The sequence below is a fragment of the Canis aureus genome, chromosome 2 (genome assembly GCF_053574225.1).
Source record: "Canis aureus isolate CA01 chromosome 2, VMU_Caureus_v.1.0, whole genome shotgun sequence".
Classification (NCBI taxonomy): domain Eukaryota; kingdom Metazoa; phylum Chordata; class Mammalia; order Carnivora; family Canidae; genus Canis; species Canis aureus.
Window position 1 is genome coordinate 39,929,011 of NC_135612.1, and position 24,770 is coordinate 39,953,780.

At 39.1% G+C, this 24,770-nt stretch overlaps 1 protein-coding gene across 15 annotated transcripts in view; it reads right to left on the bottom strand.

Annotated features, from left to right (window-relative positions):
- The window catches only part of TJP1 (tight junction protein 1), a 249,173-nt gene that overhangs the window by 112,188 nt on the left and 112,215 nt on the right, over positions 1-24,770 (bottom strand). The gene's annotated exons all lie outside the window — the stretch shown is intronic.

Below are 24,770 nucleotides of genomic sequence, written 5' to 3' on the forward strand. Positions count from 1 at the left end.
TACCTAAAAATGCACAGAAATTTTTTTTTCTCGTTTGTCACTTTTCATCAAGTCTTCCATACATCATTTAAATGCTAGATTACAACAATGATTTGTCAAAGATCTAATATACCTGATTACAACTTTATTTTACTTTAGCCATGGTTTAAACATAATGAAATCAAGCAAAGTTTACCTTGAGAATACCTTACTTTAAAAATTACATTTGCAAAAATATCTCAGTAATAGTACCCTTTAAAATTTTTTAATGGTATTTGTAATATCTGAAGTAAACTGGACATGTTTAACGTATTTCCTTTTCTCTAAAGAAACGAGAAAGTTTTTGTCATTTGTAAAAATAAGGGTAAAATATTTGTCAAGTCTTAAAAACATATCTCCATTCCAATGGTTTATTTTTGGGGCAGTGCTTTGATAAGAAGTGGAAAGCATAGAGCATAATCTCAGATAGTTGCCCCTGTAACAATGAAGAGTTCAGTTCATCTACTGAACAACAAAATTTATACCACAACTTTAATGCTCAGCTATGAACTGAGCATGGAGGTGGTTACACCTCCTCTAGACTCATTCATCACATGGGAAGAAATACAAGCAAATTTGAGATTCTCAGAGTAACAAATTTTAACCAAGAATCTCTTTCGATTGCACAGATTGTCTTATGTCTAATCATCTAGTGCAAAGTGAACAGGAAATGAAAAACCACAACACTCACAAAGAGAACTTCCTGTGGGGTTTTTGGTGTCTGCGGCTCAGAATGAAAAAAAAAAAGAAGAAGAAGAAGAAGAAGAAGAAAAAAGAACTGTGCAAAATCTTTCTAAATCTTAGATAGAAAAAAAAAATCTTAGATAGGACCATTTATTAAAACAGCCTTGACCAAGTGAATGGCTATACCCATGGCCATTCACTTTTTGTTTTATCTAGATATATTTTGTTTCCATTACAACAAACTTTATCCTTAGAAAGGCCTATTTGTTATTCTGGTATGAGCTGTGAGTTTACATATGAAGCGCAAAGGGGAACTATTACGGCACTGTGGTAGAACATGAGACAACCTTGATAATGCCACAAAAGAGTATATACAAAATCCTAGAATTAGAATTTTATCAAAGCATTGTAACCACAACCACAACAACAAAAGTAATCCTAACCTCACTCCTATGCCATGTCTTTTAAAATTCTAAAAATTGCTTCAGAGTTTTCCTCTGCCAATAAAGTCATAGAACAAGATTAAATGAGGAACAGCTTGCTAAGGCTCATGAAATTTCCAGACTTCACAGACCAGTAAAATTTTAAAACATAACACTTCAGGGGTGCAGTATATGATTACCAACTTTTTCACTTATTTTATTTTGCAAAGTAATGGCTTTGCAAACAAAGTCAAATTTGCAAATTTAAAAACACTAATATACTTAAAGATGTAAAGTGGTAGGTTTTATATTATGTACATTTTGCCACAATAAAAAATTTACCAAAAGAATGTTACTATCACCAACATTTCATTTTTAAAAGGACATATAAACACTAAAAAATCATATTTTATTCAGGTCAGAATAAAGAACAGTCCTTCCTAAAAGAAGAGGCAAGGTGGAGCTTTCTCTTTGCAAGGTCCTGAATGTCATACAACCAGGCAGATTGTTAGCTCCATAATTCCACGGAATCCACGACTCCGGCCGGACTGGCCAGCCAAGGCTCTAACTCATCTCTGAGTAGTTTGCCTCCCCTTCTCTCCAGCCCATTTCCCATCTTCTGTACTCTCCAAATGATCAGTCAAAGACCTCCTCCCCAGCCCAAGCAGTGATTCATAGAGAAAATAGAAATTAAGGAATGGAAACTCCCTTTCCATCCAGCCAAACAATGATATTCCTACCCTGGGCACCTGCTTTTCTTCTGTCTTCTGCTATCCCTATGCTGTGAATCCCATCTCCTATTAGCTGTGTTCTGTCTCACCATCATCTTCATGCTCTCTCAGCCAAAAGGATTCTACATCTCAGAATTCAAGCTTCCTGTCAGGTCTTCCGCTTAAAAATGGGAGGTGGGAGTGAGGGTCAAGGGGACAACTCTTGACTCCACCCAGGCTGCCTTCACAAGTATGCAGTCAGCACAGCTGTACAGAACCAGGTACTCAGAAGGGCCCCACACTGGATTTAATGCTCTGCAGCATTGTCTTGAATCTTAACAATTTTTGCTTTGGATTTGTGTTTTGTAAGTGAAGGTAATGGGACAATGGGGCATGCCCTGCTGACCTCAGCTCACAAACAGTGGTCCTGTTTGTTTTGGCCTCCCTGGAGGGGTTCTCAGCTATCTGCTCCCACTACTCCCGAAGGACCTGCACTCTCCCTCCCTGCTCTGCCACCCTCTGTTCCTCACAAAGATTTGGGAGAGGGTTGGGGTCAGGCCTGTGTGCCCTTAGCACATGGGCTGTGCAAGAGCCCCAGAATGACAGGAGGCCATATCTTAGTGGAAGTGAGCCTAGTCCCCATTGGGGTACCAAGCTGTCAGGGTGGAGGTTTAAAGATCCTTAGTAGTTCCCGTCTGCTATGTATGGGTTGGAGCGCAGTCCTATAGCCTGACTTCCCCAGGCCCTGTCCTCAGCTTGGGCACTTAGATCAGTTGGCTTGTGTGTGGCAGGGGGGCGGAGGGTGTCCCAGTAGGCCCAGGAGGCAAGTGGGACCCCCAGGGCCTATGAGGGTCTATACTAGCTATAATTTTACCAGGCCCAGGGGTGCTCCCCTAAGGAATGGGGTCCTCTCTCCTCCCTACCTTTCCGAGTCTGTCTGTGCCTGTCTCTTCTGGCCAGCTTATGGGACAAACTCCAAATTGTGTAACTGAAGTGATTGCTCATACAAGTTAAATATTCTGATCTTTGCTCTAAAACTGGCACTGGGATCCCGGGGTGGCTCAGCGGTTTGGCGCCTGTCTTTGGCCCGAGGCGTGATCCTGGAGTCCCAGGATCGAGTCCCGCATCAGGCTCCGTGCATGGAGCCTGCTTCTCCCTCTGCCTGTGTCTTTGCCTCTGTGTGTGTGTGTGTGTGTGTGTGTGTGTGTGTATGTGTGTCTCATGAATAAAAAAACAAAATCTTGGGCAGCCCTGGTGGCGCAGCGGTTTGGTGCCACCCACAGCCTGGGGTGTAATCCTGGAGACCCCGGGATCGAGTCCCATGTCGGGCTCCCTGCATGGAGCCTGCTTCTCCCTCTCCCTGTGTCTCTGCCTCTCTCTCTGTGTCTATGAATAAATAAATAAAATCATAAAAAAAAATCTTTTTAAAAAATTAAAAAATAAAAAATAAAACTGGCACTGCTCAGTACAAAAATAAATGGTATAATTATATGTACCTTTAATGGTACTTTCTTCTGCTTTTTGAACAAAGGGTCCCCACACTTTCATTTTTCACTGGGCCCCATAAATTATATAGGCAGCAGCTCTGAGACCACCTCTCCCTCTAGATCACATTCTATGAGTTTGTGACAAGCTTCTCAGAAGTTCTCTTTCACCTCTAGGTCTCTCTGTTGTCAAGGCATCCCAAATCCTTTGGCACTCTTTTTTTTTCACCTTAATTTCACAACTCACGCAGGCATACATTCCTTCTATGAAAGAAGCAATAGATACTTTTAAAAGTCCAACTGGACCACATGCCACCATTCCCATTCCTATTACCCAGATATAATAGTATTTAAACAGAACCAGAGTATGTATTTCCAGACCATGTTTTGTGTATTTATTTACACATATATATGAAAACAAAGAGAAAGAAAGGAAGGGGTGTGTAGATATACAAGAATATATAGGGTGTTTTTTTTAAAAAAACAAATGATAAACAATATTTACTTTTGCACTTTTTTCCCCACTTAATATTTTTGTCTTGGAGATTATGTCAAACAATGAAAATCTACATCATCATTTTAAAATGGCTGTCTAGTAGTCCATAATATGGGTATACTATAATTTATCTAATTTAAGATGGTTTTGATATTATAATGCTTCAGTGAAAATCTTTATTTATGCCTTCTTGTGCACATGTGAAGTATTTCTCTAGGTAAGACATCCAAAAGGGGATTTTTCTGGGCTGAACCATATGCTTTTTTTAAAATAATTTTTTTAAACTGATCCTATCTACCACCCCTCCAAAAATACCAGATCAACCTATCCTCTTCCCCCCACCCATATGAACCCTTGATAATACTTATCTTTTAGATTTACTTATCTTTTAGATTTTAGATTTTTTTTTCGGGGCGTGACCCTGGGGTCCCAGGATCGAGTCCCACATCGGGCTTCCTGCCAATGGGAGCCCGCTTCTCCCTCTGACTGTGTCTCTGCCTCTCTCTCTGTGTGTCTCTCATGAATAAATAAATAAAATCTTAAAAAATAAAAGAAACATTTTTCTCCATAACCCCCCATTTTACTGGTGCTCAGTGCACACACATGGAGAAAAGTGCCCGGCTGTGCACGTGGAGCTGGAGGACCGCCTGTGAGCACCCTGCACGCTCCTCTGCCCTCATCCTGGTCCTCGGAAGCTTCCACCTGTTGTGGGCGAGTGTGCGGCCAGGAGCCGGGCTGTGCGCTGTTTTCTGCAGGCGCCCATCTGGGGAGGGGGGGGGATTTGTGAGTGCACAGCATGGGGGTGAGGGGTGGTGACTAATAACAAGGTAGAAGTTGTAATGATACAGTGTAACATCTGGTAGACAAAAATGGTGTATTACTTGCCTGTTTATTTCATTTACTCCCCCCCTTTTTTTTGGTTAGGTTATTTCTGTTATTGATTTGTTGAAGCTCTTTAAGTATACTTTTTTATTCAATGCAGCTGCTTGTGTGTGTGTGTGTGTGTTAAATAGAATTTATTTTGGAATAATTTTAGCTGTTGCAAAGATAGTACAGATTTTATCCACCTTCCCTTAATGTTAACATCTTAAATAACTATGGTAGATTTGTTAAAAGTTAAAAAATTAACATTGTTACAACATTATTAACTGAATCAAATTCTGCTAATTTTAACTCTTTAATTTCTCTGATAATCTTCCAATTCTGCTGATTCCTTCTCCTTTGCAAATCTTACGGAAATTATTTTAGACCTGTTCATTTTGAGCCTCTAGACTCTTCTTAAGTTTAGGTTTGTGGACATGACTATGAATGAGGCAGAGTATAAACCAAAATGTTACAGTGGACAACATAAAGTGTACACTTGGAGCTTCACAGTTCTTATTATGTTCAGGAACATTTTTTTCTCAGACTCATGTTTGTAAAACAATTGCTGTGGGATATTTTTTCAGCTTCAAACAATAAGTGGAGATTGGAAGAAATCTCCTGACTCCACTTTAGTTTGGAGTGTGTCTTCCCTAGATGGCAGGAAGTACCAAATTCACTGGATTAAAAAAAAAAAGAGAGAGAGATTCCTTAAAAGAATCTGAATGACCCAATCCCCCAAAGTATGTTTGGATTCTCTTTACAATGTGTGTGTTTGAGTGCGTGATAAACCTTTATAATAATACTCTTTTAAAACAAACATAAAACGTAGAAAAGTGAAACTCCAGTAAAAAAAAAAAAAAAAAGGTAAATATATTTTTATATTTAAAATAATCTTTAAGGGCACCTGGGTGGCTCAGTCAGTTAAGCATCCAACTCGATTTCAGCTTAGATCATGATCTCAAAGTTTGTGAAGTTGAACCACACATCTGGCTCCATGCTGGGTGTGGAGCCTGTTTGGGATTCTCTCTCTCTTCTTCTGACCCTGCCCCCCGCACCCCGCCACCTGAGCACATGCTGTCTAAAAAATAAAATAAAATAATTTTTCAAAGGGAATAAAATAGGGCAGCCCTGGTGGCTCAGTGGTTTAGTGCCACCTTCAGCCCAGGGTGTGATCCTGGAGACCCTGGATCGAGTCCCGCATCCGGCTCCCTGCATGGAGCTGGCTTCTCCCTCTGCCTGTGTCTCTGCTTCTCTCTCTGTCTCTCATAAATAAATAAAATCTTAAAAAAAAAAACAAAGGGAATAAAATAGATGTATATACCTGCAAAAGAAACACTGGAAGGAAAACTAAGAATAAATATAGTTACCTTTGGAGAAGGAGAAGACATCAATAATAACTTCTACATATGCTCTTTCACATAGTTTCAGTTTTAAAAACATAAAAAATATTTTACATATTTAAAAAAATGAAATCAAGAAGAAAAAGTATCTGTAAAAACTGAAAATGGACTGAAGCAAGAAAACATACATTAAGTTGGTAACCTAAGCACACAGAGAAAAGAATTATTTCCAATGCCTCTTGCACAAAGTGCTTTGATTGTAGATACTTTGTATAATACAGTTTAAGGAAAACAGCACTGCAAAGAAATCTTAAATTTCATTCAATAGTCAGCATTATTACTTTGAAACTGTTAATACGTGTATGCATTAACTAATATTAAACTGTTACATATTCATTAGCATATTAACATATATAATGATTAGCTATTATTTATATATGTGAATTAACAAATATATTAGTATATTTAATATATTAGCATTATTAACATAACATTTTGTAATATTAGCATATTATATATGATAGTTTCAAAGTTACATATAAATATATACCAATTTCAAAGTAATAATGCTGATAATATGTTAGTGTCTGCTAATAATGCTAATACTATGGTGTATGCTTTTGTACCGGTTATATTATTAGTTAATACATCAATATATATTAGGGCATATTAACATTCTTATGAGCCAAGATTTTTTGCTTAAAAGAGAAGAGAAAAAAAATACAAAAATCAAAGAAGTTAAATAAAAATTCTACAATTCTAATTTGTTTTTTAAAAAATCAGTATAATTTAATGTTTTAAAGTATCATATATATATGATATACATGTATGTATTTAGGTAGGTATGTATGTATGTATGTATATATACAGAGATTTCCTAACTCTTGACAATGAAAGACTAGAAAGGATGAAAACCCAAAAGCAATGAGCACAGCTAGTGCCCAAATTGTAATCTCCAGCCAGGAATGACTGATTACAGATCTGGAGCAAGAAATATACAAGATAATCTTGGGATACTTTGTGCCAGAAAGCAAGGAAGTTCTCAAAGAATAATGGATCAAAGGGATACAGAAGCCAACTACCAGCAGTTCCCATTGGCCAATGATGAAACAATTTGAGCCCCAACCAAAAAAAAAAAAAAAAAAAAAAAAAGGCAATTAACTGAAACACAATGAATATCTAAAACCCATGAATTCAAATAACAACAAAGAAGAAAGTAAGTGAGAGAGCCCTCAACTACTTATGGAACAGACCTGGATATAACTGGGGTACTAACTTCTTATTCTGTAAACTGTCAATTTAAAAGAAAGAATATATTTTGTGTGAGCTCTATTTCAGATAACCAAATAACTCTAATTGACGAAAAGATGTTCCTTATAAAATAACTCCAGCTAACAAATCTGGAATGATACAATGAGGAAACCATCATCTTGTAACACCTGAAACAATAGACCTAGGCAACTAGTCATCAAAACAATCAACGTTAGTATCATTCAAAGCTAAGACAAGCAAACACTGATGCCTCCATGTGATACAACTGGAAGCAAACAGTACTACTATCTACAGAGAATGCTGTCCCCAAATTCAGCTTGTAGGGCTAATTTTCATAAACAAAAATACAGGAGATAAAGATGCAAGTTGAATGACTCCACCAGAAAGCAAACAGATGACTACAGAATGTAGGAGGTCCTACACAGGAGAATGGACCCAGTTTTCAAAACAAGATAGTAGAAAAAAAGAAAAGAAAAGCAAGTTGGAACTGCTATGGACTTTCTGTGGATGGATTCTTTTTCATACCCACCTATTGTAAAAATACATTTTTGAGACATTTGGGGAAATTTCATTATGGACTGAGTGTTCAGTGATACCAAAACGTGGTAATGGTATTATAGTAGCATAGGAAGGTATCCCTTTTTAAAAGATGCATATATATAGCTGAAATAGCACAGTGTTTGGGATTTGCTTTAAAACACTTCAGCAAGGGCACACCTGGGTGGCTCAGTGGTTGAGCATCTGCCTTTGGCTCAGGTTGTGATCCTAGGGTCCTGGGATCAAGTCCTGCATCAGGCTCCCCACAGGGAGCCTGCTTCTCCCTCTATGTCTCTGCCTCTCTCTCTGTGTCTCTCATGAATAAATAAAGTCTTTAAACACACACACACACACACACACACACGCCACTTTAGGAAGGAGAAAAGTTAAATAGAGGCAGCCAATATAGCAAATACTGAAAATTGGTGAATCCAGGTGATGGGCATATGGGAAGTTTATTGTGTTATTCTTTCTATTTTGGAGTTTGTTTCAAATGTTGCTGTACATTTGAAATTTTCTGTCATGAAAAATCAACAAAAACAATAAAAATAAATATTCCTCTCAGCAAAGACAGGTGGATTAGAAGTAATTGTCAGCCATTCCAGCCATCCCTCTTTGTATACCCCATTGCAACACGACGTTGAAGTTCTTCTCATCCAGGGGTGAAACATTTCTTATCCCATCCCTTGAATCTGGGCAGCAGTGTGACCTGTTTTAGTTAAAAGGCATATGTGACAGAAGCAGAAGCTTGAAAAGCACTTGGGTATGAGGGTGCGCTTTCTCTTGCTGCTGAGAACCCTGAGACCACCATGGGGAGAAGCCCAGAGTAGCCTGCTGGGGAAGTCACATGGAAGAGGAATGAGATGCCCTGGAGGACAGTGGGCCAACCTCCAGACATTTGAGTGAGGGAATTCTAGACCATCTGGTCTCAGCCAAGCCACAAACGACTGCATCTGCATGACTCAGCCCAGGCAAGTCTAGCAAAAGAACCACTCGGATCTGAGCCCAAATTGCCAGCCCACAGAATCATGAATGTTTTTTAAGATGCTAGGTATTGGGTGATTTGTTACGCAGCAGAACAAACTGATTATGTATGGCTAAATCAACACAAGCACTACACAAACATACACAAAAGATCAGCTTCCTAGAACTGTGGGGGCACATGGCATGTATTCCGTCAAGGTATCTGAGTAAGAATGCCAGGTCACTAGATCTAATGGTACATTTGGAAATTGCACTAAAGGCAATGGAGGCTCTGGTAGAACACCTCTTCTTGTATGTACAGTGAGGGCTATCAAACCAAGTGGTTACTCCACTGATATGACCGATGGACTACAAAGAACTCTTTTTTGAGGACTGGAAAGGTCTGGCTTTGCCTCCAGTCACCAATTCCAGACAAAACAGAGTCTTTGGGATTGCTGGCAGAAGGCCCTGCCTTTCTTCCCTGACTCAAATTCCACAACCCAAGTAGCCAGTACAGAAGGAAGGCACACATCTATGCGAGTGTGGCTGACCCTCCTGCCCCTAAAGGCCACAGCTGGGGCTACCCTAGCACCCATGAACACATCTGTGACACTCTCCACCAGGACAGGTTTCACCCTACATACTGTAAGAACAGATCGTGTTTCCTCTTTACCACAGACGTTCACCTGCAAATGCCGGGCCCAGGTATAAGGATTGATTAGAGAGAGTTTAAAGTGCCCCAGAGGGGTGCTTGGGTGGCTCAGTGGTTGAATGTCTGCCTTTGGCTCAGGGCGTGATCCCGGGATCCTAGGATCGAGTCCCACATCAGGCTCCTCGCGGAGAGCCTGCTTCTTCCTCTGCCTGTGTCTCTGCCTCTCTCCGGGTCTCTCATGAACAAATTTAAAAAATAAAATAAAATGAAGTGCCCCAGAAAACATGATGCAGAAGTCACTGAGGTGCATATGGACATTTTAGCCAAGATACTCTTTTACTAAGAGAAAATATTGGAGGATTCTAAATTATGACTAATTAATCTAGCTAAATCACATTAACTTTAAAATAATCCTCCTAAGGATTATATAGCTCATCTTAGTATCATCAGAAAACTTCTAAAAGAAAAATTTGAGAGGGTTAAATATTTCTCCATAATAATAGATATTTATTTGGAACTATTTAAAAGTTAATTTGATACTTTAATTTGTGATGAATATGGCTATTTTCAGTACATTAGAATTACTGTTCACACAAATGCCACCCACATTTACATGCTAATTTTTCCAACTTCTTCATTTATATTTTTAAAGGTGCAATATAATTTTTGCAAGTACATTTTTTAAGCACAAGAATCATTTTAAATAAATGGCTACATATTATACTCTTGAATTAGCAAACTCTTATTTAGTAAATGTTGCAACTGCCTTTTTCAGACTATGGGTTTGGAATTAACATTATCTAACAAAATCTAACGACAGGAAAAGATCATTAAATATGGGGTTTGTAAAGACTGGACTCTAAAAGCTAAGAAAAATTGGTGGCAGCTTCATTATTTGTGGAACTAAACATGAAGTGGACAAAGGAAAAACCTGCAGCTGAGCTGAAAGTTGGTGCAGAAGCCAGGACCCCAGACAGACCCCTCACTTGGGGCAGCACTTGGATCTCCTGCTTCTGATGGTCCTGCCTTCCTCCTTCTGAAAGCACAACACAAAGAGCTGAGGAAAATCCATTAGATTCATTATCATTCTACCTAATACTAAAATAAATGTTCTCTTCTGTTAACAAAGTGTGGACACATGTGGTGAAAGCATCGGAAAGAACATGATGGAAATGATTTGGGAAAGGTCTCCTGGGACTGAAGTTTCCTTCTCTGTACAACAGAGGGGAGAGACATGGAGAGATTGGGAGGGGAAGAGGGGACTGGATTAATTGTAAGACCTTCCTTAGAAGGCCATAACTTTCAGTGATCGAAAGAGTCAAAAGCTTTTCATCCTGACACTATATCAGGCTAGTGTTGGATGTGGTTATTTGTAGGTTTTCCAAGTTTTGGAAAGGTACAGATGATAAAACAATAGACTCTGTTTCTAGGAAAAGTTCTCATTTTAAATGTGTTCAATTTTTAAATGTGATTACTATTTCCATGTGAGAGCACATAGTATGTGAAAGTGACAATTTTATAAAAGCTGGACAAACTAGAAAACACGCAAAATTCCAGCTAAGCTCGAATCTGTGTGTGAGAGTATGTTTTGAAAGGGTGTGGCTTCCTGACTCTGGATTGTTTGGAAATATTCAGACAAAGCCAAATTCATTTCTCTGATATCCTGAACACAGCAAGGACTGGTGCCTAAAATAGCATAAAACATGATATTCCTATACATATAATCAACTTAAGTCAGCTAAAATATGTGATAAACACCCAAAAGATTTTTTTTTTTCTTTTTTAAGTAGGCTCCAAACCCAGAGTGGAGCCCAACATGAGGCTTGAACTCACAACCCTGAGATCAAGACCTGAGTTGAGACCAAGAGGCAGGCGCTCAACTGACTGAGCCACAGGTCCTCCAACACCCCAAAGATTTTTAATCTGTATTCTCATCATTCCTTCTCTAGGCATAGTCAATCCCAGGACCCTGAGATCACAACCCAAGCCCAAAGCAGAATGTTTAACACACTGAGCCACTCGGGCGCCCCACTTAGATTGTGGTGCTCAAAGCAGAATGCTCTCTTAGGGAAAAGCACAATCCACATAGGTCAATACTTCACAGTGTGGTGTCAGGAGGAGCAAATAAATCGATGAATACTTTGGTATTCTCTCCCATCCCCACACCTCAAGAGAAATACAGGTCTGGCTGGACTTATTTTTGCTCCTAGCACTGTTGTAAAGAGAAGTTTATTCCTAGGGTGATCAACTTTTATAGAGTGAATCCAGGACAGAAGTAATAGGCAAAAAGACTTCATAATATAATATATAGTAAGTAATTATACACATGTGTTATTGCTTTAACATAAAAAAATAGGTGTGGATGGAGATTATATATTATTCTGTATTATTTCCCTCTCTGTTATATAAATGTTAAACACAACAACCATAAAACTAGTTAGTAGTGGCAATCAGTAGTAATTAATAGTAGTACTATTTAAACAATGAGAAAAATGTATCAAGATTTTAAAATGCTTCTTTCTGTCCTCTGATACAGCAGTTGAACCCTTTAAAAATTATTGGGTATTTAAATTTTGTAGGCCTTCTACTGTGTATTTTTGAGATATATAAATGTAAGACTTCTTAAAAATATAAATACACCAGGGCTAAACAGATACTACTTATATTTAATCACCACCGCACACAATCATAATGTCCTGCCTCTTTCAACTCCAGGATACAATAGGATATTTTTATTCTGTTTTCTTTCCTAATAACACTTTTCTGCCTACAGCAGTTTAGACATCCCTCCATGCTTTCTTTGGTGGCAAAACTGAATACAGTCATACATAAAATTCACTTTGACTTGCTCTGTTCAGCTCTAACCCACATGACACAGATCCCAGGTGTCAGTCTGATCTGATGACATTAAGCTAAATATCCTCTCAACAAAATCATGTGAGTGTGGAATGCTTATGATTCTCTTTACTAGCAAGGATAAATTTTTAGACTTGTAGGAATTCATTCTCACCTGTCCCAAAAACGTCCATCCCCTTTGCATCTAAAGGCTTGTTAACCAGGTTGTTTGTATCTATAAATTCATCATATAGGCTATCACTGTCCAAGACACCTCTTCTTTTTATAAAACTTCTCATTTTAAAATAACTGTAGTGTCACAAGAAGATGCAGAGAAATGTACAGGGAAACTCCATGCTTCCTTCACCCAGCTTCCCCTGATGTTAGCATCTTGCACTACTCTAGTACAATACGGAAACCAAGAAACTGACAGTGGTACATTCTAAAGACTGTTCAGATTTCCAGCTATGCAAGCACTCCTGTTGTGCATCTGTATGTGTAACTCTCTGCAACTTGATTATACTGTCGTCTTGTATGACCACAACCACCACCACCAAGACACTCAACTGTCATTTCACCATTTCATTTCATCTCTTATGTTACCCCTCTCCCCGCAATCTCTAACCCCTGGTAACTAATAATCTGTTCCCCATCACTATATTATATTTCTTCATGAATATTACATAAATGGAGTCATATAATATGCAACCTTTTGGGGTCTGCTTTGTTCACTCAGCATGTTTTCCTTAAGGTTTATACAAGTTGTTGCATGTACCAATAATTCTTTCCTTTGTTTTGCTAAGTAGTATTCCACTCATTCTCAACTTAATTTGCATTTCTCTACTGGCTAATGAGAAATTCACCCATATATCTCCTTCAGGGAAATGTCTATTTCTTTTGTCCATTTTCTAACAGGATTTTTTTTTTCCACTATTGAGTTTTGAGAGTTCTTTATATGGTCTACATACAAGGACTTTGTTGAATATGTACTTTGCAAATATTTTTTTCCAATCTACAGCTTATCTTTTCACCCTTCCAGCAGGCTCTCTCCTGGATTAAAGGTTGTTAATTTTGATCAGTTTCAATATTGGGTAATTTAAAAAATATTTTATTTATTTGAGAGAGAGAGAGCACAAGCAGGAGGAGGGGCAGAGGGAGAAGCAGGCTCCCTACTGAGCAGGGAGCCCAATACAGGGCTCAATCTCAGGACCCTGAGATCACAACCTGAGCGGAAGGCAGATGCTTAACAAACTGAGTCACTCAGGCATCCCCAATTTTGATGAGTTCAGTTCTAAGTCCCAAAGATTTTTCTCTTATGTTCTTTTCTAGAAGTTCTGTTTTATGTTTTAAGTTTGTCTGCCATTTTTGAATAATCCAAATAATAATAATCCAATAAGTTAAACCTCTCTTTCTCCAGGAAAATAGTTTTGAAGCAAAGCTGTAATTTTAACTTCTAAGATCAAAGCTTAAGTTTCACTGAGAAAATTCTATTTAACTTGATCCTTTTCGAGGTTTTTTTCCCTTTTCTGATAATTTTCTTTAAAAAATTTGAAAGCCATTTCCAAAAAGGACTCATTTTTATCACTATATGAGAGTTCTTGCAACAACCTAAACATAACATCAAATGACTCAGATACAGGCACTTTATCCTTCTCTAGGCTTATTCTGGCCTCATTCACTCAAATATCACTAAAGAGTTTTGAAGAGCATAGAAGTGTCTGTTTTACTTTACTTTTTTTCCTCCATTTCATTCTCCATGTATTTCCAAATTAGAGAGGGACATTCCTTTTGTTCCACATTTGAAAATATGATTTTATGCCAGACCAACACGACAATCATCCTATAGGCAATGCTGAGAAGGCTATCTCCTTGCATTTCTATAAATTCAAACATCTCATTAAATGCTTCTGCATATTTTCAGGAAATGGAAAAGTGACCTAAAACTTGATTGTGAAAGCCTCAATATCACAGATAAACAATCCATGCTTCTTTGAAAGAGTGTGTATGAGGCATGTAGGTATTTAATAGGTAACATCATTTCAGTTTCTTTGTTGAGAAGTTTATATTTTGAATGGAATTTCCAAAATTTACATTTGAACTATCTGTTGGATATGCAAATATTAAGTAGAACAAGATACCAACAATCTTTGTGCTTTTTCCTTTTCTTAGATTTCATTAAAATCTTCACAAAAATCAAGAAGATGAATCAAAAGCTCAATTTTAAATCAGAATGCCTAATAGCTGGGCAGAACATTTGATCTGATATTCTACAGACTGCAGCGTGGTTGAAAAGACATGACAGCATCAGCTCTACAACAAAAGAGGCAAACAAACCTGGTATTCAGGTTTCCTTGTTTGCCCACAGGGCACATTACTGTGTCCTCTGAATCAAAAAATGTCAGTTTCATACAGCAATAGGGAAATGAAACCATAATGCATATTCAATGGTGTGGTATGCCAAAGATTATTCAGCAGCAGCTATTTTCTAAAAAGATTTATTTATTTGAAGGAGAAGGAGTCGGAGGGGCAGAGAGAGAGGGAGACTCTCCAGCAGGCTCCACATTGACCACAGAGCTGGATACGGGGCTCAATCCCAGGACCCTGAGATCACGACCTGAGCCGAAACCAAGAGTCAGACACTTAACTGAGCAACCTAGGTGCCCCACAGCAATTTGTAATTGCTTATTGGCATCTTTTGGGGAGACAAGGAAATTTTTGAATTAAAAGTACTCGCCTATCTCAGCCCAAATTAGTGGGATTCAGCCTCCATATGTCCTTTCACACCACCTTCTCTATGCCCAGTTCCAATGTCTGTTCTGTATATTGTGTACTATACTCTGCTTTGGTCACTTAGCTCCCAAATCCAGTTGTATGCATCCTTCTATCTGTCATTAAAATATCACAATTAGCCTTCTTTTCCGATGAGATTTGGGCCGTGCTGGCATTGCTATTGTAATAGTTTTAATTATGTGAATTCTTAGAAGACATGATCAGAATTACTCACCATGGGGCAGCCCAGTGGCTCAGCAGTTTAGCGCCGCCTTTGGCCCAGGGCCTGATCCTGGAGACCCAGGATCGAGCCCCGCATCAAGCTCCCTACATGGAGCCTGCTTCTCCCTCTGCCTGTGTCTCTGCCTCTCTCTCTCTCTCTGTGTTTCTCGTGAATAAATAAATAAAATATTTTTTTAAAAAAGAATTACAATGTTAACATTTTAATAAGCATTATCTTCTTTTTTTTTTTTTTTTTTAGGATTTTATTTATTTATTCACGAGAGACACAGAGAGAAAGAGAGAGAGGCAGAGACACAGGCAGAGGGAGAAGCAGGCTCCATGCAGGTAGCCCGACGTGGGACTCGATCCCAGGTCTCCAGGAACACGCTGTGGGCCGAAGGCGGCGTTAAACCACTGAGCCACCCGGGCTGTCCAACAAGCATAATCTTGATAAAAGCACAACAGTTAATCAACAGGCCAAGTCAAAGTCAGATTCTTAACGCTCATGGTTACAACACCGTTAATTACACACTTCCATCTCCTTGCTCGGAGTGATGCAACAATGGATGATCCATTACCATGAACTGTAAATCACAGATGCCATTGGTTTCAGGGAAAAAGTGGTGACAGCAACTACAGAAGGTAAATCATCTATGCAGTACCCATCTGGCATTAAAGCGCCACTGCTGTCAGCCCCTATTTTGGAGACCACTTAATGAGTTTTATACTTTTCCTCCAACCTTCAGTACCCATCACCAAAAGCCAGGGCTTCTTGTATCCCAGGGAGTGGTTTCCTATGACAAAGGATTTTCAGTGTCAGAATCAGGGTACTGGGCAATGGAAGACATCCAGTCACCTTTAGTGAGGTATGTAAAACAGCCTTTCTAGAAAGCCCTTAGAGTTGGATGGGCCCTCTTTAGTGGCTCTAGTCATACCTTGACCTGATTGTGTTTGTTCCAGAGGACTGGAGAGGAAAGTTTCAAGGAGAAGATATATGGGCTGGTCTCCTTCTCTTCCTCCTTCTCTGCCACTTCCCATTTCATTCTTAGTTCACAAATTAAAACTATATATAGTCTCCTCACTTTCCCCTTGTCCAGGAAAAAAAGAGATCGAAGTTGAGGGGCAAAGTCTACAGTAGGAAGGTTGCAGAGGGAATACTTCCAAATTTCTCCACTTTTTATACTCCAATGCCATGGAATAAAGCTGCACATAGTAGCACCCTGCTGTTGAATACAAGGCATTCTTCTCCATCATCCCTAAATTGTTTCCTTAGTAGATGTCACTCACCATGCTAGGTGTTTGGAATACAGGAAAGACTAAGGGGTGGAGTGGGGGTTGCTTTGGTTAAGCGTCCAATTCTTGGTTTTGGCTTGGGTCATGATCTCAAGGTCATGGGATGGAGCCCCGTGTCAGGCTCTGTGCTGGGCATGGAGCCTGCTTAAGATTCTCTCTCTTTCCCTCTGCATCTCCCCAACCCTGCTCACACTCGCACTCTCTCTTTCTCTCGAAAGAGAGAGAGAGAGAAAGAAAGAAAGAAAAAGGGAAGGTCTCTGTCTTCAAAGAATCTGCCTGCAGTCTAGAGGAGAGATCAAATAGGAGATGAGCACCAGTAGAACAAGGGCTAAAAACACAGTGAGGGAACTAGGGATACAGAGGGATGGGAGTTCTGGGGGAAGGTGTCCCTAGAAGAGAACATGGTGGAAGTGTAACCATCTGAAATAGAAAAACACTGACCTCAGAATAAGAGTTCCTATGTTTCAGCCTTGAAGTATATTTCAAAGGGTGCCACCAGTTTGAGGGCTGCTCCTCTAAAAACAGGGCATTGGCATTTCCCATGAGGAACAAGAAGAACCCACAAAGGGGGAATGTGACTACATAGAGTTGACAAGAGGAAGAAGGCTGATCCCTTCTCCACTTGCCTAGAAGACTGGGCCTTAAATGTGGTGGTAGGACACTGAGCCAGGGTGCCAGTGTAGTCTGGGCCAGGCTGAAAGTTGAGTCGGGCTAGTCCGAGGTAAAAAGCTTACCAAGCAGAAAGGCAGGGAGAAAATCTTTCAGCAAAAATATTTAACCCACTGAAAATAATTTATACTTGTGTACAAACAACCTGATGATTAAAAATGATTCTTAACTACTCATTAAAAGGAGGCCCACCCTTCAGGACCTATACTTTGCAACACTTAGGTACTATTTAATGGGAGTTATAGTAGAAGCAAAATATTAAAAGGCTGCATTTTTTTACATGCTATAATTTTACTTTTGACTAATTCAAACTTTCTCTGTGCTCAATTAGTCTGACTTAGTGAAGTTTTGTCTTGTATAAGCTGGGAAGCCCTGACTTGTCTCTCAACGTACCATCAAGAAGTAGCAGCTTTAGTAAATTCTCAAGATTTTTAAAAGGTCAAAACTGTGGCCCTTCTTTTTCTTTACTAATTTTAAATGGGAAAATAATACTTATCAACAAAAATGCAATCCATATCCTTCTTGACCATAGCTGATTTGATTGAAAATCAAATTTGAGTTTGTGGTGTCTTTCTTCTGATTTCTTACAGTGTGACACATAACAAAGTGCATTCAACACCATAACTGGGATTTCAAAGCCTGGAGACCCATTAAGAATTCCCATAACTGAGGATGTTTCCAGTGGTGGTGGGATAGAGAGAGGTGTTTTGATCTTCTGGTAAACTTTTAACTAGAAAGCCCAAGATAAATTCTTTTATTTTAAGAGAGGGGTGAAAATTTGGGAAAGTGAGAGCTTCCAGATATAAGTATAAAGGAAGAATCAATATATGACTAGAAATGGAAATCTCTGATGAAGAAATATGTAAGAATCCTTTGCAGTTCCCTTAATATGGACTACCCAAGCAATAAGAATGGTAAGTGTTCTTAAATTACAAGTTTCTTCTCTATATGTGAGAAGAAAGCTTCACTTCTAAAATGCTAAACTAACCTGTAGCTTTGGACAAGCAAAGTTTCATCATGGTGCTTGCTTTACCAGATGTAACTGATTACATATAAGCAATCTAACTTCTCAAAGTCTCCGTTTTCTTATCAATAAAAATGAAAATCACTGCTTTTTACAAATTGGCTCAATGAGGATTAAATGGGCTCACATGTGAGATAGTAGGTAAGCACTCAATAGCCGCTCATTGTTTTGCTGAATTATTCTTTATTTCTTTTTAGTTTTAACCTATTTGATATTTACTTATTTATTTTTATATCAATGTAAAGTCAAAAGTGTTGGGACGCCTGGTTGGCTCAGTGGTTGAGTGTCTGCCTTCGGCTAAGGGAATGATCTGGGGGTCCTGGGAATAGAATCCTGCATGGGGTTCCCTGAAGCAGCCTGCTTCTCCCTCTGCTTATGTCTCTGCCTCTTTCTCTCTGGATGTCTCTCGTGAATAAATAAATCTTTTAAAAATAATAATAAAGTCAAAAATGTTAAGCAACCATTCTAATGATAAAAGTTCTTTTTTTTTAAAGATTTAATTAATTAATTAATTTTCGAGGTAGGGAGAGAGAAAGAGAAAGAGAACATGTGTGCACATGAGTGGGAGAAGGAGCAGAGGGAGCTGGAGAAGCAGACTCAGTGCTGAGTGCAGAGCCCAACACAGGGCTCGATCCCCCAATCCCGAGATCATGACCTGAGCTGAAATCAAGAGTTGGACGCTTAGCTGATTGACCCCTACCCAGGCACCCCAACAAAAGTTATTTTCTAGTCCAGATTCAATGACTATCTATCATGTTCTATATGCTGGGGACTCAGCAATTAAGAGCAGACAAAAATCCCACACATAGCTTCCATTATAGTGGAGAAAGGCAGAACCAAGTAAAATAAATAAATAAGAAAAAATATGCAAAATGTTACATGGTAATAAGTGCTAGGGAGAAAAATCAAGCAAAGAAAGAAAGGGAATCCGAGAGGCAAAGCAGTGGACTGTTCATTTTGCGGATTCAAGAAGATCTTAATAGGAAGGTGACAAGGGAGAGAGCCCAGGGAGTGAGCCACATGCATATGGGAGGAAGACCTTCTAGGCAGAAGGGAGAGTATCTGCAGGGTCTCTGAGATGGGAGAGGCCTTTGTTTGAGGGAAAGCAAGGAGGTCAGTGGGTTTCAGCCAAGACAAAGGGAATCATGTCAAGGAAGTTACGAACTATGGCAGAGTGGGCAGGTCACACTGGGCCTGAGAGGCTTTTTCCTATGTGAGATGGAGAGCCACTGGAGTAATGTGAACAGGAAGTGACAATGGAGGAACTGTTTTCACAGAAGCCACTCTGCTGCTATGCGGAGAGTGAAGTGGGAGAACAAGGAGGGAAGGAGGGAGGCCAGTGAGGAGGCACCTAATGTAGCCTACAGAGGAGGTCATGGTGGCTGGGCCTGGCTCTGAGGCCAGGCTGGAGGTGCTGTCTGTGAATTCCAGATGCAGTCTGAAGGTAGAGCTGACAGAATGTGCTGGCAGATTGGATACAGAGTATGGAAAAAAAGAGGAGTTAACGTTAATGCGAAGACTTTTGATCTGAGCAACTGGAAGGACGGAAATAACATCAAATAAAATCATACAGCCTGGAAAAAAAATGTTTTGGAGCTGATCAGGAGCTGGTCTTGGACATGTTATATCTGAGGCCCATGTTAGACATCTATGTAAAAATGTTGGGTAGGCAGTTGGAGATGTGAAAGTGGACTTTACGGAAGAAGTTCAGGTTGGATGCACTGATCCTCAATTTAAGATGCCTTAAACCATAGGTGCATAAGCTCACAGAGAGTAGGTGTAAATGCAGAGAAAGACCCCAAACCATACTTGGCAGCCTACCAATGTTGCGAGGTCAGGGAGAAGGAGAAAAGGCAACTGAGAATAAGTGGCCAATAAGATAGAGGATGGTGTCTTAGAAGTCAGGTGAAGAAGACATTTCAAGAAGGGACTGATTAATTGTGAACTGTGTCAAATGCTGTTATGAGGAAGATAACTGAGTACTGACCAAAATGGATACTCCAAAAAAGTATGTAAAGCCAGTCTTTAACTTAAAACTTTTCTTATTCAGTTTGCAATATTTTAATAAGGCCTTAAATTAAACATGAGTGTTTGTCCATGTGTTTATCTCTTCTCCTAAATCTCACTAAAATGACACTAGAGATAAGAAAGCTGTAACATACAAGGACAAAGAGACATTATAGGTCAGGATGTACCTCCTTCCCCTCTCACTCCCCTAAACTCTAAACATATCCTGGAAAAAGAAAAAGAAAAAACAAAAACAAAAACAATATCCTGGGATCTATTCAAAGATGGATTTTCCAGCTATGGCTAATTGATCTTCCTAGGAATTCCAGAAGAACGGAAGCCCCGGAGACAGCAAAGGAAACAAAGAAACCTCCCAGGGCTACAGCAGATTTGTGAGGGGATTACAATCTAGGTGAGTGACAAGAATAAATATATAAAAAGTGAAGCAAAAATAAAGACAAAGCACTATATTTAAATGGCAAACTTCAAAGTAAAAAGTACTCATAATCTGCTTTCATTATTATAAAACAGCAGAGAATGTCAGTTCATAGACTTCTGCTCAATGGTCACCTGTGACCAGGCAGGACGTCGACATTCACCACTGGCTTCTCAAGCCCCGACTTTGCTTATCTCCACAACTTTTTAGCTATACATATCCAGGGGCACACACTGGGCTTTCCCATCACCCCAACTGCCTTCTCTCCAAAATCACAACATTCAAACATCCCAATCTCAGATACAAGATTAGTCATGTCAAGGTAAATGGGAACAATGGGGATCTGAAAGAGCCAGGAATCAACAAGGTCAGACCAGAAAGAGGTTCAAGGAGGAACAAAAGGGTTAGGGTTACAGAAAGTGTCGGAAAACATATAAACGCCTGATTCAAATAAGTGCCTTTTGAAAAAATGAGTAAATATATTTTGAGCACATACTATATATGTAAAGCAACATGCTACAAAATGGTATGTGTCTTAGTTATCTGTTGCTCATAATATGACCTAGTGACTTAAGAGAACAAACATTTATTATTTCACACAGTTTGTGAAAGTCAGGAATCTAGGAGCAGTTCAGCTGAGTAATTCTGGCTCAGAGGCTCACATGAAGTTGCCATCAAGATGTTGGCCAAGGATGTAGTCATATGCTTAACTGGGCTGGAGAATTCTCCTACAAGGCAGCTCACTCACATGGCTGTTGTCTACAGACCTCAATTCCTCACCACATAGAACTTTCCATACGGCTACTTGGATGCCCTCGTGACAGGGCAGCTGGCTTTTCTCAGAATGGCTGATTCAGGAGAGAACAATGAGAAAGCCACAATGGTGTGTATGGCCGAGTCCACAGTACACACCATCATTTCTGTCTTATTTTATCATTAGAAGCCAGTCACTAAGCCCACCCCATATTCAAGATGAGAGACTTAAGCTCCACTTCCTGAAGGGAAGATCATCAAAGATCTTGTGGATATATTTTAAAACCATCACACTGTATATCTAGTTCCATAGAAATGATAATATAGTATAGTATTAAACAAGCACACATGTAAATATAACACAAATTGGAATGTGGCAAATATAAGAAAGATAGAAGTGTCATAAGTAACTTTCACAAAGAAAATTATAATTTAGCTAAGGATCAAATCTACCAGGTGTTCCACAAAACCTACTCAAGACCTTAAATCTAAGAAACTCAGGACACCTGGGTGGCTCAGTGGTTAAGTGTCTGCCTTTGACTCGGTGGCGTGATCCCGGAGTGCCGGGATCGAGTCCCACATCGGGCTCCCTTCATGGAGCCTGCTTCTCCCCCTGCCTGTTTCTGCCTCTCTCACTCTGCGTCTCTCCTCATTAAATAAATAAAATCTTTTTAAAAAATCTAAGAGACTCCATTTGATTAAATTTAAAATTTCATTCTGAGGGTGCCTGGGTGGCTCAGTGGCTGAGTGTCTGCCTTTCTCTCAGGGCATGATCCTGGGGTCCTGGGATGGAGTCCTGCATCAGACTTCCCAAAGGAAGCCTGCTTCTCCCTCTGCCTATGCCTCTGCCTCTCTCTCTCTGTCTCTCATGAATAAATAAATAAAATCTTTAAAAAATTTTTTTTCAATCTTGATCTATTTTTTTAACTTATGTATAGGATCACAATCCACAATTATTACGGTATTATTTAGAACTCTCATTTACTGATGATATAAGTCAACAAGTTTTTAAAATAATTATAATCATATATTCTATTCACTATTATATTTAAAAAGGTGTTACAATAATAAGGCATCACCAGTTGTCTACATATAAGAAAACTGTTAAAGGCAATCTTTTAGAATAATAATTGCTACATTATCTGTACAAGGAAATTCTGTTTCTAAATTTGTCTCTAGTGTACTGCAAAGGTAGTTTAAATAGATAATTAATAATAGCTAGGACTTGAGTTCTTAACATCTTAAGATATGCTTAACATAATTTAAACTTAAGTATCAATGTTAGTATGCACCAAACAATACAGCCTCAAAATGCATGAAGCAAAAGCTGACAAAGCTGACAAGGGAAACAGATAAGCCCTCATTTATAGTTGGGGACTATAGCCCTCCTCTCCAAAACTAGATTTTAATTGACTTCTCAATTAAAAAAATCAGCAGGGATAGAGAAGATCTGAGCAACACAATCTAACAGGATCTTATTGACATATGCAGAACACAAACCCAACCTCAGCAAAACATAAGTTATTTCTAAGCATTTATGGAACACTCATCAGAAGAGACCATATACTGCTTGGGCCATAAACCATGCCACAAAAGATTTAAAGTTAACTGTAATTATGCAGGTGTGTTGGCTGCTATAGTGAAATCAAATGAAAAAACAATAACTATGTGGAAATAAAACATTTCTAAAGAATCAATGTGTCAAAAAGGATACCTCAAAGGAAATTTAAAAATACACAGAATTAAATGAAAATGAAAACACAATATATCATGGAGGCCTGGGTGGCTCAGCAGTTGAGCATCTGCCTTCAGCTCAGATCCTGACCTTGGGATCCGGGATTGAGTCCTGCATCAGGCTCCTGTGAAGAGCCTGCTTCTCCCTCTGCTTGTGTCTCTGCCTCTCTATCTCTCTGTCTCTCATGAATAAATAAATAAATCTTTAAACACACACACACACACGATATATCAAAATACATGGGATGCAGCTAAAGCAGTAGCTAAGAGGAAAATTTATAGCGTTAAAAATGCTTATTTTAAGAATGCAAAAAGAACTCAAATCAGTAACCCAACTTCCCATCACAAGAAACTAGGGGGAAAAAAAAGAGGAGCAAAAATCAGCCCAAAGCAAGCAAAAGGAAGTAATAAAGATTAAAAGCAGAAATTAATAAAACTGAAAATATAAAAACAAAGGAGGAAAGCAAAAAAAACCCAAAAGTCTGGTGTAGGGTGGGGGGGCTGGGAGGAAGTTTCAATAAAATTGATAAACTTTAGCAACCCAGACAAAAATAAAAATGAAAACAAAAAAAATGATCAGAAATGAAATAAGTGGGCAGCCCCGGTGGCTCAGCGGTTTAGTGCCACCTTCAGCCCAGGGCATGATCCAGGAGTCCCGGGATTGAGTCCCACGTTGGGCTCCCTGCATGGAGCCTGCTTCTCCCTCTGCCTGTGTCTCTGCCTCTCTCTCTCTCTCTCTCATGAATAAATAAAATCTTTAATAAAAAAAAAGAAAAAAAGAAATGAAATAAGTATTATCACTAAAGATCCCATAGTCATTAATAAGATAATAAAGGAATACAATGAATAACTTTATACTCAGAAATTTGATAACTCAAAGAAATGGACCAATACCTACAAAATTATAAGTTTTCAAAACTCGTGAAGTGAAACAGTCAATCTGAATCGTCGTATCACTGTTCTTAAAAACTGAACATCTAATTTAAAAGCTTCTGAAAGATAAATTTCCAGGGCCAGCAGGATTCACTGCAGAATTCTACCAAACATCTAAGGAAGAATTACCACCAATCAAAATTCCTGCAAGGTGTTTGTGTATATAAACAAAATTATTCTAAAGTACATATGAAAAGGTAAAGGAGGACAGCCCAGTGGCTCAGCAGTTTAGCGCCGCCTTCGGCCCAGGGCGTGATCCTGGAGACCGGGGATCGAGTCCCATGTCAGGCTCCCTGCATGGAGCCTGCTTCTCCCTCTGCCGGTGTCTCTGCCTCTCTCTGTGTGTCTCTCATGAATAAATAAATAAAATCTTAAAAAAAAAAAAAAAGGTAAAGGAAAAAAAAGAAAAGGTAAAGGAATTAAAATAGTTATATCAACTCTGGAAAAAAAAAAGAATAAGATGGGAGAAATCATTCTATGAAATTTTTTTTTAAGATTTTATTTATTTATTCATGAGAGACACAGAGAGAGAGGCAGAGACACAAGCAGAGGGAGAAGCAGGCTCCATGCAGGGAGCCCGAGGTGGGACTTGAACCCAGGTCTCCAGAATCACGCCCTGGGCCAAAGGCAGCGCTAAACCACTGAGCCACCCG